At 46.5% G+C, this 16615-nt stretch overlaps 1 long non-coding RNA gene across 1 annotated transcript; it reads right to left on the reverse strand.

The window, feature by feature from the left end:
- Window positions 1-1657: 1657 nt before the first annotated feature.
- Window positions 1658-8740, reverse strand: LOC119473647. Its single transcript, XR_005202851.1, has 2 exons — window positions 6397-8740; window positions 1658-6253 (listed from the first exon to the last, which is right to left on the reverse strand). It is a non-coding gene; the product is annotated as an uncharacterized LOC119473647 (long non-coding RNA).
- Window positions 8741-16615: the final 7875 nt, after the last annotated feature.

The raw sequence follows: 16615 nt of genomic DNA on the forward strand, positions 1-16615 counted from the left end.
GGCCGCGGAGGCCTGGCGTGCGCCCGCAGAGCGGTGCGGCCTGCTCGGAGGCGAGGCCCGGGAGCCCCGCGGCTCAGCAGGGCGGGCCTGGGGTCACCGAGGGGTGACGGGGCTCCCGAGAGGGCTTTGTTTGCGCTCTGGCCACACTGCGCACTTCCTTCCAGCCCCCCCGCTGCCCCACCCGAGGCTCCGCGCCCCGGCCCTGTTTGTTTTTCCAGCCCCGCGCCCTCCACCCCGACACGCAAACAGCCCTCGGGGCTGCGTCAGCGGCCCGAGGCCGTGGCCCAGGGCAGGCCTGAGTCCAAATGGGGCAGCACGGCCAGCCCTGGCCCCGCAGGAAGTGGTGTGAGGGGAGAGGGAGCTCCAGGGCCTTCCTGGCGCGAGAGGGGCAGGCGAATGCCGGTGGGAAGGTGGCCCAATAGGGCGCACGGCCTGGGCGGGCTGCGAAGGCCCGAAGCCTGGGCTCGGAAGGATGCGGGCGGCCTGCGCTGCTGCCCGTGCCCTGCCGCGGTCCCCGGCCCCCAGCCCCAGCCGGACAGGGGAGGCGCGGCGGAGTGGGGGTGAGGAGGACGCCAGGAAGGGCCCCATCAGGCCTGGGCCTTGAAGGCAGCGTCAGCCGCAAGGACAAACCCGATGTCCGGTGCGAGTGTGCGGGCCCCCTCGCCGCCTTCCCCGAGCTTCGCACCGCCGGAGACCGCGTCCCCGGCGCGGCGCCTCCCGCAGCTCCCAGCTGGGCCGTCCTCGCCCGCGCCCTCCGCCTCCACGACCTCTCGGCCCCTCATCTTCCTCAGTTCCCGGGCCCCGTCCCTAGCCCCTGGCGTCCGGGAAGCCTGGCTCCAAAACCGTCGGCCTCATTGGCCCTTCCGGCGCCGACGTCCTGACCGCTCCGGGGCCGGGAGCGGAGGAACCGAGTCTGGCTTGGCGGCGCCGCAGCACCACGACACCCTGCGCCTTCGCAGTCTCCCCCGGCTGACTCAGTCGAGATGCGCTCGGGCGTTCTGTCTCAAGCGTCGCCCTTTTACCTAATCCCTTATGCTTTTATTCTAATCCTACACATTACAGTTAATCTGTAATGATACCGCTTCGGAGGAACCTGTTGCTTCGAGGCTCGGCAATTTGTAACCTTGGAAACAGTTTTAAATAAAGATTGTAAGAGTGATGTCAATTGTGTTTATTCTCCACGCGGAGGGTGGGCTGGGGGCAAGGCAGCCCCTCCGCGGAGAGGACGGAGTTTCGGGAGAAGGGGGCGAGGCGCGAGGGGCAGAGCCGAGCAGCGACCAGGGATCGGGGAGGCGGAGGAGCAGCCAGAGTCGACTCTAAGTGACTTCAGCCCGGCGCCTGGGATCTTTTGAGTTTTTCTTTCTGGGAAATGGCGTGGTCTTAAACCGCCAGGCAGGGCGAGGAGGAAAAGGATTTGCAAAACTGCGGAAAACTTGGTGAACTTGAGCTCCTGTGTATCCCAAATTAGCATTCAGCCGGGCCTTGCGCGCCTGGATCGCTGAAGCTGCGGAGAGTAGAGAAAGGGCGGCTTGCAGGACCCTTGGGCTGCAAGAAGGCAGAGCTGCCTCGGTCCGGCTGCTTTGCGCTTCGAGCTTCCTCCTCTTCTAAGCGCACTGGCAACAGCAGCAACAACCAAAAATTGCCGGCATACCAAAAGCAAAATTAAACATAATTGCTTTTATTTATCTATTGCTTTCATATCATTAAAATATTTTTAGTTACATTGTATGAAATGGCATCCACTCTGATTATTACCTGCCATCGCTGTTGATCTACTCCTTGTGTATTCAGCACAGCAATATTAACAATTAAGAAAAAAGCACATCTTATATATTGTATCTGTCAAGATATGTTACAATTTCCATTAACAAAAAAACATTATTCTTGTTGAAGAAGCTATGAAGCATATCTTTCACAAGTACTTTATTAATAATCATAGTTGTCAAAAAGAATTAGATATGCATAGATTGTAGATGCAAAGGAAATATTAGATGCACAGAATAAAATATATAGTGGGACTGAGACATAACTATTTTTCTTTTTTAAAATAAATTTTACCGAAGTGAGAAAAAAAAAAACCTGAGCTATTAAGCTTACTTAAAAGATGGCTTTGTTGGTTTAATTATACTGTAGTTATTTTATAAATATATTTCAAAGGAAGCTTGCCATATTGCATGTCAATGAGGAGTGTAAAAAAAAGCTCACAAAAGCTTGTGCATACCAAATACCAAATTTTAGTCATTAGCATTCCTATTTATTACAAACTAAAGGAACCTATTAACAGACAAGAATTTCTGTTTAGCTAGCATTACAATGTTTGGCTATTAAAATAAAAAGAGCAAAGTATATAGGTATTTTTCCCCACTTGGACCTATATGTTCTTCCCTCCACGCCCCCCCCCCCCCACCAAAGCTTACGGAAAGATTGGGAGATGTTTCTGATTGAAGACACTCGATTCTACAGTGGGAATGGGCCAGAGGGCCCAGAACCCCTCGCTTTAGTGGTGCTGCTTAATGCTATTCATTCGGAAGCTAGAACAGTTCAGCTCTGGGACTGTGCAGCCTGTGGAAGGCTGTGTATTGCCCACAGCCTGTGAGGGGCCCTTTGTCTTATAATTTGTGTTATGAACATATGCAAATTATTAATTGTTTTTCCTCGAAGGGAGGGAGTGGGTAGTGATGATAATACTGCTTTTGTTTGGATATTAAAATTTCCTTAAATGCTCCCAAGGTGGGAGTACTTCTGGAAATGTGGATTCCCCTAGCAGGAATTCCCACCGCTACAGTGAATACATGGGTATCAATTCTAGAAACAAGCACACATCGATTTGTATCATTTCAAAAAACTTTCTTTGAGCAAAGGTGGTATTTCTGTTCTCACATCAGAAGTAAATGAATATAGAAATATATTTTTTCTGAATGACAGTTCAAGAGGGGAAACGTTTCAGCCATCCTTACTTTTAGAAACTTTAAATATATTTTTCTTCTTAAAACGGAAGCAAAATTTTCCCCCTAATTGGGCAGGGAAACAAATTTTAAGGAACTGAAATAAAATATTTGAAATGGTAAGAAAGGGTTATTATAAATTACATTAAGTGAGTTTTGTGTATTTTTAAGGGAAAAAGTAGAACTTGTTAAACTCTGTGTATTTGTCAAGTGACTCAAAGCACAGGTTCTTCTGGCCTGACACTTGGCTCTGACAGGATGTATTCTGCCTGCCTAGGGGACTCTTTGTGTTAAAAGATTGAAATTTTTTTAAGAAAAATTCTTCCCTGAAAGGGCCACATGAAAATAATAGGTATCACAAGGAAGGAAAGGAATTCTGAATCTCTGATTTAAAAAAGAAAATCTCTTCATCAAAAGTCATTAACATATGCAGATCTCATGCAAAATCTTATATTTCAGTAGCAAAATTGGCTGTGTGGGGTTGGTAAGGCTAGGTATTCTTTCCCCTGTGACTAGCTGGGCAGAAATAAGAGAGGGAAATTATAATAATTCTTACAGCAAACCTTTTCCACTGGGAAATAGTATAAGTTAATGCAGTAAGAAAGAAGCCAGGATGCCTCAAGGCTGGCAACTGTAGAACAAAATGTGAATGTTCTCCATTTCTATCCCACTATATCTGGATGCAGTGTCAACTCCCAAATCTCTGAAGCATATTTGATACAGAGGTGGGGGAAAGAGCTTTGCCAGCAAAGGCTGCATCTACACCATTGGTTGGATAATTCAGCTCCTCTTCCTCCAAATTAACCAGTCTGATGTTGCCTGCATGGCACCCAGATTATCCTGATGGACCCATCCACTTTTTCCCCAGCCTATATCGTTGGTACAACCTTCATTGAATGCCAAATCTAGACACTGTCAGTAGCCAAGGAGGAGAAGGCTGCTTCCCATATATTCACACCAAAGTGGTTTAGATCTCAATGTGAGTGAGAGACAATCCAGCTTTCACTGCCTTAAATCTCATTTTAAAGAGCAGATTAGGAAAGACTATCTCAACGATGCAGAGATAAGATCGAGACCCTTTTTTCAGGGAACTAACACTTGTTGGGGAGAAAGATGTACCCAGTTCAGGACAGCACAGAAGAATGCTGTTTTATGGGTGTCCTTGGTTGGGAGCACACAGGGAAGCATGGGAGAAATCTTAGCAGGCTTCCTGGAAAAGATGGAGTTTGAGCTGAGCCATAAAGATTGAATGTGATTCCAGATGGCAAGAAGTATGACTTTTAAGTAAAATTGCTATCCAGGTAAGACATTATGTCAGGTCTGACATAGGCATTTAAAAGTGCCTACTTGAACGAATGAATACGTGAGTGAAGTTATGTGGAAGCCTGATAATAAATTCCTCTGACCATTTCTCATTAGGATGGCCTGCCTGCAGAGTTAACCTGAAATTTGCTTATTTGTCTCCCTTTTTACTATTGTATCTTTCCAGTCTTTCAAGGACAGGGGAGCTCAGTTTGAGATTGGGAATGTCTGGAGCCAATTAAATGATGCTCATTGCTACCTTGCAGTGGGTGAAGTTTCTTGCTCAGAGGAGACTTTTCCATGGGCAAATGTCCCCTAAACTGATGTCCTGTTTACATTCTTACAAAAGTGAGGGGATTACTGCAATTCTAAGGAGTTTTGTATTTTTAACAAATCTTCCTCTTGTGGTAGCAATTTAACATTTTGTTTGAAACATCCCAGAATGCAAAATGGTTAAAGGGGGCTTGTTAGGTTTTTATTCATAGAGCAGAGAAGAGTCCACTGTAAACAGCCGCTGGATTAAAAACAAGGAAACCTGCTACTGCCACTAATTAGTGGGTAAAGTAGCTCACCCAAACCAGCTTTGCTTTTTCTCACTGAAAGACAGAGACAATATTGGCTACCCTTGTCTATAGACAAGGCTTTTGTTTTAGTTCTTTAAAGACAAAACAATAAGAAGGTAGGTTTTTACATAGCTCTAGCCTCCAGCAATTACAGGATTCCTGTGATATTAATCAATTATGAACAGTTTCTTTTCACTCCAGGGAACAGATGCTTATTAGCTTGAGCTTTAAGATACAAATTTTAAAATTACAGCAACTAGGAAAATAAAGAATACTGGCACGATGAGAAATCTGCACCCATATTGTCTTTTCTTTGGAACATGCTTTTATGCTTTAGTAGGTTTTGGGGTCTGGGACATGAAATCCACACTGGGACACAGCAGAGATTTGCTCTTCAGGAAATGCCTTAACTGAGTAAAGTATAGCCAGCCTATATTATGGATCCTTGTTGATATAAAAGTCAACAAGTTGAAGGCAATTCAATTTCAATAATAAGCAGATGGCTTGTGAGTTCCCGAGACCCAAGTAAAGTCCCTTCCATGGGAAGCACCTAATTCATAAGGAGGAAACACCCAGAATTATGAAGAACTCTGCAAGGAGTGTGGCTGAAGAAAAGCTAGCTTCCAACCCCTCCTTCCTGCACCATCCCCCCGAGTTCATCTGAGGGAAGCTCGCTTTCCCAAGAGCCCATCTTTTCCTGGTTGTAAGATGTGTTCATTTCCAATGTACACAGGCTAAACATACGGCAGAACAGTGTGAAGAGGGAAGTGTGTCCATTAGCACATTCGGGGACAGAGTCTGGGATGTACATTCAACAAAGGGCTTCTTGTGTCTGAGCCATACACCACAGCATTGCACCAATGAAGACTGAACTGACCTCAATGGTGTGTGTGTGTGTGTGTGTGTGGTATCTTTACAAGGCCAGATAAATTAAGGCTACCCTGTTAAACTGTCTTGGTATAAAGGAGGAAAAAAAGTATTGGATGACCTCGTATGTATTAAAGAGGAGGAGGAGCCCCCAGAGATTAGAAAATGAAGAGGGGGCTGGAATTTTATTTTAATTAGTCTCACATTCCCTGGAGTGCTTTTCTGAGAATATGATCTTCTTTCCCATTTACTTCTCTGCAGCAAAGTCTGGAGACTCACCAGGCTGAGGAGGAAGAAGGGAACATCTCAGCCCAAGCTGAATTCTGAAGATCACTTGGCCCCACCTTCCAGAAATCCTAAATCACACAGAGGGCAAGTTTTGGCTAGGTCACCAAGAATGAACCAGAAGCTGAGTCCATTACTTCAATTTTCACATTAACCAGAAGACACATTGAAAATTCTTTCTTGAGTGAGAGACTGAAAACTTGGCTCAAGGTTGCTTCCGTTGGGTCTTCTCCTGATATGGCGTGTGAGGACCGCATCCCAGCTCACAGCTGCAGCCATTCCCGGATTACACTGCAAGGGAGGCTAGGTTAGGAGTGGGTGGGGCATAGAGGGGTCTGCAGAAACAGCAAAAGCAGCAAGCTGGAGCAGGAAAAACCCAGAAAGTATGTCTCAGAGACAGCCAGTGGCTGCACGTACTAAAGGAAGGCACCTACCTGGAAGAGAAGGGGTTATTAAGTCCTTCCCAGAGTCACAGCGCTGACGTCCTCAGAAAGTCTCCAGCCTCTGTAGTAACCTATATTGTGCGTCAGTATGGCTGAAAAACCTTCTTCTATCAAGTTTAACAACTTTCCGGTGTAACTTCTGAGAGGGCTGATTGCTTATTCATGTGGAAGCAAGACGCCCAGTTCATTTTACCCGTTCTTGCTACTCTTTGTTGGGTTTGGGAGGCTGTTATGGTAGTTGCAAATGGCTTCTCAAGTGACATTTGCTGACATTCAGTGAAGTACATTTATCAGTATTCACCAGCTCACCTCTACACATGCAATCCATTTTGTTTTGTTCTTCATAGCAAACTCCTTTCCGATACCCGTGCCCTGAAAATGATAATTGGCAAGGTGGCATATTTCTCAAGCTGCACTCAAATGTCACTGTGAAAAATCTTTAATGGACTAAGTGTAGCTTTTCACGTTACAACTTGTCAGGTACTGAGAAATTCTAGAGTTTGTCTTTAATCCACAAGTCTTTGGAACCACATATCTGCAAGCAGAGACTAATTATAAGCTGCACCAGTCAGACCTGGGCAAGCAGAAACCGAGGAGAAAACATCTGATATCAGCTAATTCTTTATCATCAACATTGTTATTCTCATTCCATTTTTGCTCCTTCCTTTCCTACTCAGAGGATATTTGAGGTATGAGCAATCTGTTACTCTAATTAAGTGGGTGACAGCCCGCACCAGGCCACCCTGCAGGCTTATAATCCACTCATACACTCAACTTTCTCCATAATGGCTTTATTCTTTTCCTCCAAGGTTCAAAATCACCATGACTTCTCCCCCACAAAAAACAAAACAAAACAAAAACAACACCACCACCAAAAAACCTGACTCTGAATCATAACTCCTGGCCCCTAAATATTGGCCATAATTGGGTAGGCAAGAGGTATCTGGTATGTCTGAGTGGAAGAGTTCTTTCTCTTGTCTCCCTGATGATCTGTTTTCAGAACACATGGCCATCCTTCCAATGGCTTTGAGTATCACATCATCACCAGAAAGACCTGTCTGTGTGCCTGTCCACTGCCATCCTCCTACTCCCGGGATTGTGGCTTATGGGCACTCGCTCACCCTTGAACATGGCTTGTTCACTCTAGTTCTCCCTTTCCAAATGTTCTCAATCCCCTGGGCTATGCTGCAAGGGGGATTCAGCCCTTGCCAACCGGCTATGTCTGAATGTTTGTGTCTCCCTCACATTAATATGTTGAAATTTAACATGTGATGGTGTAAGAAGGTGGGGACTTTGGGGCTTTATTAGGTCCTGAAGGGGGAGCCTCATAAAAGAGGCTGCCTTGTCCCCCCACCATATGAAGTACCATCTATGATGCAGAAACAGGCCCTCACCAGACATCAAATCTGCTGGTTCCTTGATCTCAGACTTCCCAGTCTCCAGAACTGTGGGAAATACATTTCCGTTGTTTATGAGCCACCCAGTTTAAGGCATTTCATTATAGCAACCCAAATGGACAAAGCCACCACCACAGTCAGGGGAGAGCTGGCTGAATTGTGCATGTCTGTGCTGTGTCCCAATAAAAGCACCATAATCAATGAACATTGATTCTGCAATCCATGTCTGAAGGTCAAAGGAGTTGGGAAAGGGGGGACCCTGAAGCCAAGGAAAAGCACTGTACTCCCCAAAACTGTGCCAGCCAGGTTTACCTTTTGCAAGATGCTAAAGATTGAGATGTTTTAGTTTTACTTCTAGCTCCTTAAGCCCCACTGAAGCTCTGATTTTGATATCTGCTTCTGGACTCCTTAGTGCGGGCCCCTCCCAGGCTCCCTTCTGTTTCTGTTCTTTTTTTTTCTAGCATCATCCTTGGCTTTTCTTCTCCCTTAGGTTTGACCTCCTGTCTCCTGGGTTGAGTAACTGTCCCCTCTGGCTCCTGACCCCCTGTGGTCCCTCCAAAGCCCTCTCTACAGGCCTTTGGCCACACAGAGGCTCAACAATCTAATAATCTTAATAATCTAAAATTGTAAGTGCCACACTTTTTGTGTGTGTTTATTGTGTCTCGGTTTTGAATTCTTTTTGAAATCTTTTAGTTATTCCAGAAGGGATAAGATAAAGAAGAGAAATCAGTTATAATCCCAGTGGCCAGGCACAGTAGGGCAGAAAGAGTGTTGACACTGGCTACCCCTGCAAGGCAGAGGGCAGAGGACCCCAGGTTAACTACTTAGAGATGAGACGGATCTTGGACTAGCTCAGGCCCTGGGGTACCTGCACCAATTGCTCTCAGCAGGTTGAGACATCACAGAAAAAGAGAAGACATGTCAACTCTCTACAATAATGTCTTAGCCCTGGAGAAACCATTGGAGAGTGACAAGAGGCAGCAAACAGGGTCCTATTCATAGTGGCCGTGGTTTCACCAAGCAGAGAACATACCCAAACAAAGGGACTTCAGTGAAGCTCTTTCTAATCTGTGCTCTGAAATGACTAAGTAAAAGAGAGCTATCTAGAGTATATGATAATGTTTTTAAAGGCACACTTGCATTAACTATTACATGCAGACTGTTGTTATGGACTAAAAATGAAGGCTGTTTTATTTGGGTGAGAAAACTGGATGTGAGGCATCATTACAATTTCTTGGGTTCTGGAAAGTGCTTCCTTCACTTCCTTCATCTGAACTCCTCAGCCTTCCAGAGCACCCCCTGCACATGTGCACACATCCTCTCTCCCACTCTCTCTCTCTCTCACACACACACACACACACACACACACCCCTCACCCTATCTCAGGAGACCCAATAGTCACAGATCTCATCTGGAGTCCAACCCTTAATCCAGGTGTTACAATCACCACGAGAGACAGTGGAATCTCCACCGATTTTGGAAAGAAATACTCAAGTGTTTTTTAAAAGAAATAATGGAAAAAATTAAACAGCCAATAATAAAAATAGGATGCGGCTGTCTCCTATATTTCGCCATTTATATCTAAAATAACTCATGGACAGGCACAAAACATCCGAGAAAATAAAAACGTAACCATTCCCTTCAAAAATCACCCTGGGCTCCGCACATTCTCACCTTTCTCCCTGCCAGCTATCTGGCTCACTGAAGTCTTGACCTCCTGGGCTCAAGTGATCCTCCCACCTCAGCCTTCTGAGTAGCTGGGACCACAGGCACAAGGCACCACACCTGGCTAATTTTTTTTTATTGTCTATAGAGGCATGGTCTCACTATGTTGCCCAGGTTGGTCTTCAAGTCCTGGGCTCAAGCAATCTGCCACCTTGGCCTCCCAAAGTGCTGGGATTACAGGTGTGAGCTACTGCACCCAGCTTCCATCATAATTTTATTGACAGAGCACATGATTTTGTTTAACCCAGTAAGAGGCTGTATACTATTCTTGATTAGGCAAACTATGGCTCATGGAACAGATTCATTCTCATGCTACCTGTTTTGTAAATAAAGTCTTATTGGATCGGAGCCATACCCATTCATTTAGATATGATCGGAAGCTGCTTTCCTGCTACCACCACAATGCTGATCAACAGAGACCATATGGCCCATCAAGCCTGAAATGTTTATTATCTGGCCCTTTACAGAGTTTGCTAATCCCTGTTTTAGATTACAGGGGATGTTTGAATGGTCCAGTGGAGAGGACAAACTATGATTCTAGCACTAGAGGGGCAAGGCGGGGACTGCAGGAACAAAAGCCACAGGGAGGAAGCAGGCAACAGGTTCCAGAACACAAGTGAAGGAATGGGTCTTGATGAGTGAGGACACTTCATCCACTGTAACAAGCAGCAAAGAAGAAAGTGAGTACAAATGCAGGCAGGAAAAGGATGGCATTTCTACCTCCTACCCATTTTCTTTTCTTAAATGGAGTCTTACTCTGTCACCCAGGCTGGAGTGCAATGATACCATCTCAGCTCACTGCAACCTCTGCTCCCCAGGTTCAAGTGATTCTTCTGCCTCAGCCTCCCAAGTAGCTGGGATTCAGGCATGCGCCACCACGCTCAGCTAATTTTTGCATTTTTAGTAGAGATGGGGGTTTCACCATGTTGGCCAGACTGGTCTCGAACTCCTGACCTCAGGTGATCTGCCTGCCTCGGCCTCCCAAAGTGTTGGGATTACGGGGGTGAGCCACCACACCAAGCCTCCTACCCATTTCTTCTATTAGCTCTGTCTTAATGAAGTGTGAAACAAGCTGAAAGTTTGGGCGGGGAGTAATGGAGGTTTAAGGACAATGAGGAAATCGTAGGGAGTGGAGAAATGAGCATATGAGGACATTTTGTTAGGATGCCTGGGCAGTGTTGTGGTCATGAGTTTAACGTGCATGCAGTGAGCAGCACCTTGGTATATCATTCTTCATCAGTGTTTGTGGAGTCTGGTGCAAGCACAGAGTGAGTCAGTGGTTGGGTTTAACCATTGTTGGGATTTTGCCAGGCAAGTACAATGGATGGAGAGAGGGGCAGTGGACTTAAGTGCGCAAGGGATGACTAATGATAATGGTGGGTCATGGAATCTAAACTGGTGAGAAGGAGAATAATGAACGAGGATGGTGAAAGACAGCGGAGAATATGGTGGGGTCAAAGAATGGATTGGAGGTCTCAATGAGAACATAGCATTTTTGGAGAATAAGAGAGCCGGAAAGATAGGAGCTCAGAGAGTGGGGTGCCTGCCATCCAGATTCCTGAGGTGGGGCAGTTTCTTGTAATGGCAGGATCTGGGGGTAGGACTGTGGGAGAGGGAGCCTGGGAAAAGTGAGGGAGTCAAGGGGGCCAAGACACTGGGAGGCCACCCTGATTGTGACAGTCCATCCTGTGGAGAGGAAGTGAGTCAGGGCCAGGTCCTTAATAGCTAGGGGCTCTGAAGGAGAGAGGAGATTGGTGTGGAAGTAGCAATGGGAACAAGACAACCCCATCTCACCTCAAAGACCCACTGTTTAGGGGATGCGGGAGATAAAATAACCTCCACCTGAGAGGGTGGCGAGTCCTCAGAGAGAATGGGCTTCAGTTATGTTAGGAGAGAAGAAAGCATGCGGGGAAGTCACTGAGGCAGTAGGAGCTGTACTGATTTCCAGTGTGCCGACGTAGAAGGGTTTGGAGGGTTGGGAGATGTGGGCAGGACCTAAGCCAGGTTCGGATGTACACAGCTGTGTTGGGTGAGATCTGGGAAAGGGACTGGGTGGCTTGAGTTCCTGGGATTGACCAGGTTGGTAAGGACATGTAGACATCATGGGATTCAGCTGGGAAAGTCTCTGCAGAGAGCAGGCTGGAAAGACTGGGACCCCAAGATGACCCCAATATCTACTGTAGCTCAACACGGTGTGCTGTCAGCACGAATTGGGGGTTGAGAGTCTTCCCTGAGTGTCTGCTGGCATAGGCAGCAAGCAGGAATGAAGGAGCAGTAAGTGGGGGTCTTTGTCAGTTGCCTGGCCCTTCTGCAGAAGGCAGGACGGTCAGGATTGTGGGTTTTCACATAGGAACGTGTGCTAATCATCCCTATCAACATCCAACCTGCTTTCATAAAAACCACACAAACTCATCGCCACAACAGATTCCTCCCTTGAACGTGATGACCCCCATCCAGTTTCCAGCCCATTTACCTGCTTCCCTTCAACATAAAACAATTCCAAAGAACTAGGGATGTTGCCACAGTCTGCCGCCTGCCCCCACCTCTCCCCTAAGATTGCTCTTCTCAAGGACACGCACATCTAGCCGCAGAGGCCTCTGTTTCTGAGCACATCAAGTCCACCCCTGACTGCACACCTTTACCCAGGCTCCTGTCTCAGCTGGGATGCTCTTCCCTCACGTTCCAGAGCTGGTTCCTTCCCATCCAGTTAGCTCAAATGGCACCTCCTCAGAGGGGCTTTCCCTGAGGAACACATCTAACTTGGCTCCTGAAGTCTCTCTGCTTCATCCCACTGTACTGTTTTCACAGCACTTCTTACCTTTGGAAATTATAGTTCTTCACTTATTAGTTGACTTGTTTATTATTTCCTTGATCGCGGATGGTGAAAGACAGTGGAGAATGTAAACCCGTGGACGCAGGAAACCTCAGCTGTCTTTTTCACTGTTAGCATCTAGAACTTTGCCTTGCCCCAACAGGTGCCCAATAATTATCTGTTTGTAAAGTTACCCTTTACAATAGAACTCTTTAACTCAAGAACACATAAAGAATCTGTCTGCAACTAGGAATCTCTTGATCCCTGTACTGGGAGCCCCAAGGAGCATGATAAAAATAGAAAATATGCAGGGCTCAGGAAAGAAGGTGTGGGTTAGTCAACCACAAGTTAGGAATTAATAGCTAGCACTAAAGTACCCAGTCATCAGCTTAAATCTTCCATGGGGGTGGACATGGCGGCTCTTATTGGTTACTACCACCTGGAAGTGAATAAGTTTATCAAGTTATTTCCTAAGGATAGGTCTCAGGGAAGTGTGGCAATAACTATGAAAGCATTGAGCATCTGAAGAGTTTGCTATCAGCATTGGAAAGATCACCCTGCTCTTCTGTGACCACTATAGGTAGGTACACAACCAAAGGCAAGGGGCTCGGGTAGCTATACGGCATGAGAGCCATTTGAACTTGAGGTGAGAAGGACATAAGCTCCTGGAGTGGTTGGATCCATGTGGATTGATACTTTCAGTTGCTTAGTTCGTTCATAGAATTTAACAGGATCAGGGACCCAGGAACCTTCTCAGAAGCCTGTTACTCATGCCTTGGGAGATCTTTTTTGTTTAAAAACTCTTGAAAACTGTTTGCCTTCCCCTTCTTCTCATTTCAGAGAGGGTCAGCAGGCCAGGGCTGAGGGACCAAGGCAGCCAGGGGTATTTCACCCAGATCCAGGCAACATGGCTCTACACATCTGCCACTGAAAGCTTTGAGAATTCTCTCTCTCTATCTATCTATCTATCTACCTCTCTCAATCTCTCTCACTTGCTCTCACTCTCACTCTCCCTCTCTCCCTCCTTCCACTATCCCTCTCCCCTACCCCCATCTCCTTGGCTTCACAGGACCCAGTAACTGAACCTGAAGACCCCACCTTCCTAGGACCCTCTCCTTACAAATCTCTTTTTTCATGGATTAGATCTCACTTTAATTCTCCCCATTCACTCTCTGAGCTGAGCTTATTGGTCAGGAAATCTAAGACCCAGGCAGGGGGCCTGGTTATGCCTCAGACAATGACAAGATCTGTGAAAGCAACAGACACAATTCCTAGTAGGGCATGGGCTTGGTCAAACCACTGGTGCAGGGACAGTGAACCAGACTGGTCCATGACTCCGGAGCAAGACCGTGGGGGTAGAGCTGCCATCCTCCTACAGGCCAGGCCACAGACAGATACCATGCTTCAAGCCCCAATTATTCTCCCTCTCACAAAGCAAAAGCCAAGAAGCAGTTCTTCCTCCCCTCCCTCCATCCTTGCCTGGGGCAAGAGAAAGCACTGGTGGAGTGAGTTAGGATTCAGAGATGTTGTTTCTAGTTCTGGCTCCTTCATTCCCTTATTCATCCATTCAGCAAACATGTACTGAGTACTTACCACAAGCCCCACCCGGTGCTGAACTCACTGTTTCCCAGTGAGTGAAACAGGCACAGTCCCTGCTGTGACCAGAAGCACAGGCTCTTTCCAGGCCTCAGTTTCCTCATTTGTAAAATGGGATGCTTGAACTGGATCAGTGGTTCTCAACGTTCAGCCTGCATCAGAACCATCTGGAGAGTGTGTTAAAACGCAGCTTGCTGGGCCCTACCCCCAGAGCCTCTGATTCAGTAGGCCTGAGAGTATGCATTTCTAACAAGTTCCCAGGTGTTGCTGATGCTTCTGGCCCAGGAATATGCTTTGAGAACTACTGAACTAGATGATCTCTCAGGCCCCTTTCAGCTGTGACAGTTTGTGATGCAGACCGATGAGCAGTTGCTGGAGTAGCCCACGCAGAAAGGGACCGTGGGGAACCAGGCTGGATGTGGAAAAGTCCCGTGAGTTTCCCAAGCTTAGGGGCAAATGGATCAGAGATAAACCCCAACAGAGCCACTAAAGCATTTGCCTCATTATTTTTTTATAAAATGATTAAAAAGTAATTCCCCAACATGAAAGTTCAATCAGATGCTGGAGAAATTACTTCAACTTTCCATAGGGGAAAAAAAGGCTCCACTAAAAAGCTACAAGGGTATTGATGTCTATTAAATATTTGCTTTTCTCCCTAGCCCACACTAGGCTGAGTAATTTGTATTTGGCAGAAACCAGCTGCAATTACATTAGTCAATCCAAAAGCCCAACTTGCTCATACAAAATGCAAACAAATTAGTTAAAATGGCCTAATTAGTGGACTGTAAAAATACAAACTGAGGCTGGCAGCCTGAAGTGTGTTAGACAAGAGCACCGTCTCCCCACACAGGGTGGCCTGGAGCCGAGCAGACCACGGGACCCAGCTCACACCTGACTGCGGGGCTTCGGACCTTCCAGAGCCAGCGATGATGCAGCGGAACCCTGTGGTTTTGCCTTGGGTAACACCATCTTCTCCTGGCCCAAGTCACGGCCCTCGCTTTGGCCAAGTAGGTATAATGGAAAGAATGTGGGGTTTGGATCCAGAACCTGAACTTGAATCTCAGCCCTAGTTCACCAATTATTGCTTTATTAAATAATATAACCTGTCTTGAAAGCTGGTGGTAAGGATTAGCGATTAGAGATGTATGTGCCTGGTACATAGCAGTTGTTGGGTTATCAGTTTACGTCTGGTTTTCCTGTGCCTTAAAACACCAGAGTGGCCTTATAAGTCAGGATTCTGACTCTGATTGGGGGCACCAGAGAACCATTTTTTAAGATTGAGGGGGTCTGGGATAATGACTCTCAGAATGTTGACTAAGGTGAGTGCATTGTGTTCAGGGTATATATATGCGGTGTGACTCACACAACTCATCTGTGCTGCATCCCAATGGGCTACAGGCTGCAGCCTTCTAGATCTGTGGGTCATAGCATCAGAGAACTGGAAAGGAAGGATCACAGACATCCCCCAGGCTGGGGGTTCGAGCCCTCAGAGCCCTCGCCATGCATCAGAATCCACTGGGGAGCTTATAAAAAATACCAGGGCCAGCGCCCCTCACCCAGAGATTTTGATTCAACCAGCCTGGAAGGGGCCCAGGCAACAGTGCATTTGAATGTCTCCCAGGTGATTGTAAATGAAGTGGAGTTTAAGAATTATTCCTCTAATCTGAATGCTTTGTTTTTATGGAGAAGGGATAAAAGTAAACAACAACAAAACAAATCAGCAAAACAACTGCAACTCAGACATTTAGAGGGATACAAATTCTTTTAAGCCACAAAGAATTAGATTTTCCTAACTTCACTCCTGATTCAAACTGTTGGATCAGACCATTGGGTCTGACAGGAAGGAATATTTGCAGGATGCCAGGAGAGAACTGGGGCTTTCTACCAGGCTCCCAAAGGAGGCTAGGCTTTGGTGACAATCAGCATCTTGGTTTTTCTTTTTTTGTCTTTTGGTTTTGTTTTGAGAGAGAGTCTCACTTTGTTGCAGGCTGGAGTGCAGTGTAGTGATCGTGGCTCATTGCAACTTCCGCCACCTCCCAGGTTCAATTGATTCTCATGTCTCAGCCTCCCAAATAGTGGGGACTACAGGCACGCACCACCACATCCAGCTAATTTTTTGTCTTTTTGGTACAGATGGGGTTTCAGCATAATGCTCAGGCTGCTCTCAAACTCCTGAACTCAGGTAATCTGCCCACCTCGGCCTCCCAAAGTGCTAAGATTACAGGCATGAGCCACCGAGCCTGGCCAGCATCCTGTACTTTGTAAACCTTCCCAGCAAAGCACATTTCCAGCTCAATTATAGTTATAACATCAGCCAGATTGAGACTGGGAATCCCAGGGAAGTGTTGCAATTTGTTTCAAGATCAAGTAGCTAATCAGTGTCAGACACAAGACTTAGGCGCCCAGGGGAATGGGTGTTAAACAAATAGCCTCCATCAACTCTGACCACCAGAAACTGTGATTTATGTTAGGATGGTCCCCACCCACTTGTGGATTCCCTCCAAGAGCAGATGGTAAAGTTGCACCCTTCTTTAGAGAGGATCAGAGATGGATGTTTTCTTGAGCGTAGCAAAGAGATGTTTAGTTTCCTTAACGTGGAACCCTTATCTCAAAAAAGGAATCTCACCCTTTAAGGACTGTGCCTCATTTATATTTGTAGTCTGCATTTAGTGGGTGTTCT

Source organism: Cebus imitator, unplaced genomic scaffold, assembly GCF_001604975.1.
Source record: "Cebus imitator isolate Cc_AM_T3 unplaced genomic scaffold, Cebus_imitator-1.0 Scaffold172, whole genome shotgun sequence".
Classification (NCBI taxonomy): domain Eukaryota; kingdom Metazoa; phylum Chordata; class Mammalia; order Primates; family Cebidae; genus Cebus; species Cebus imitator.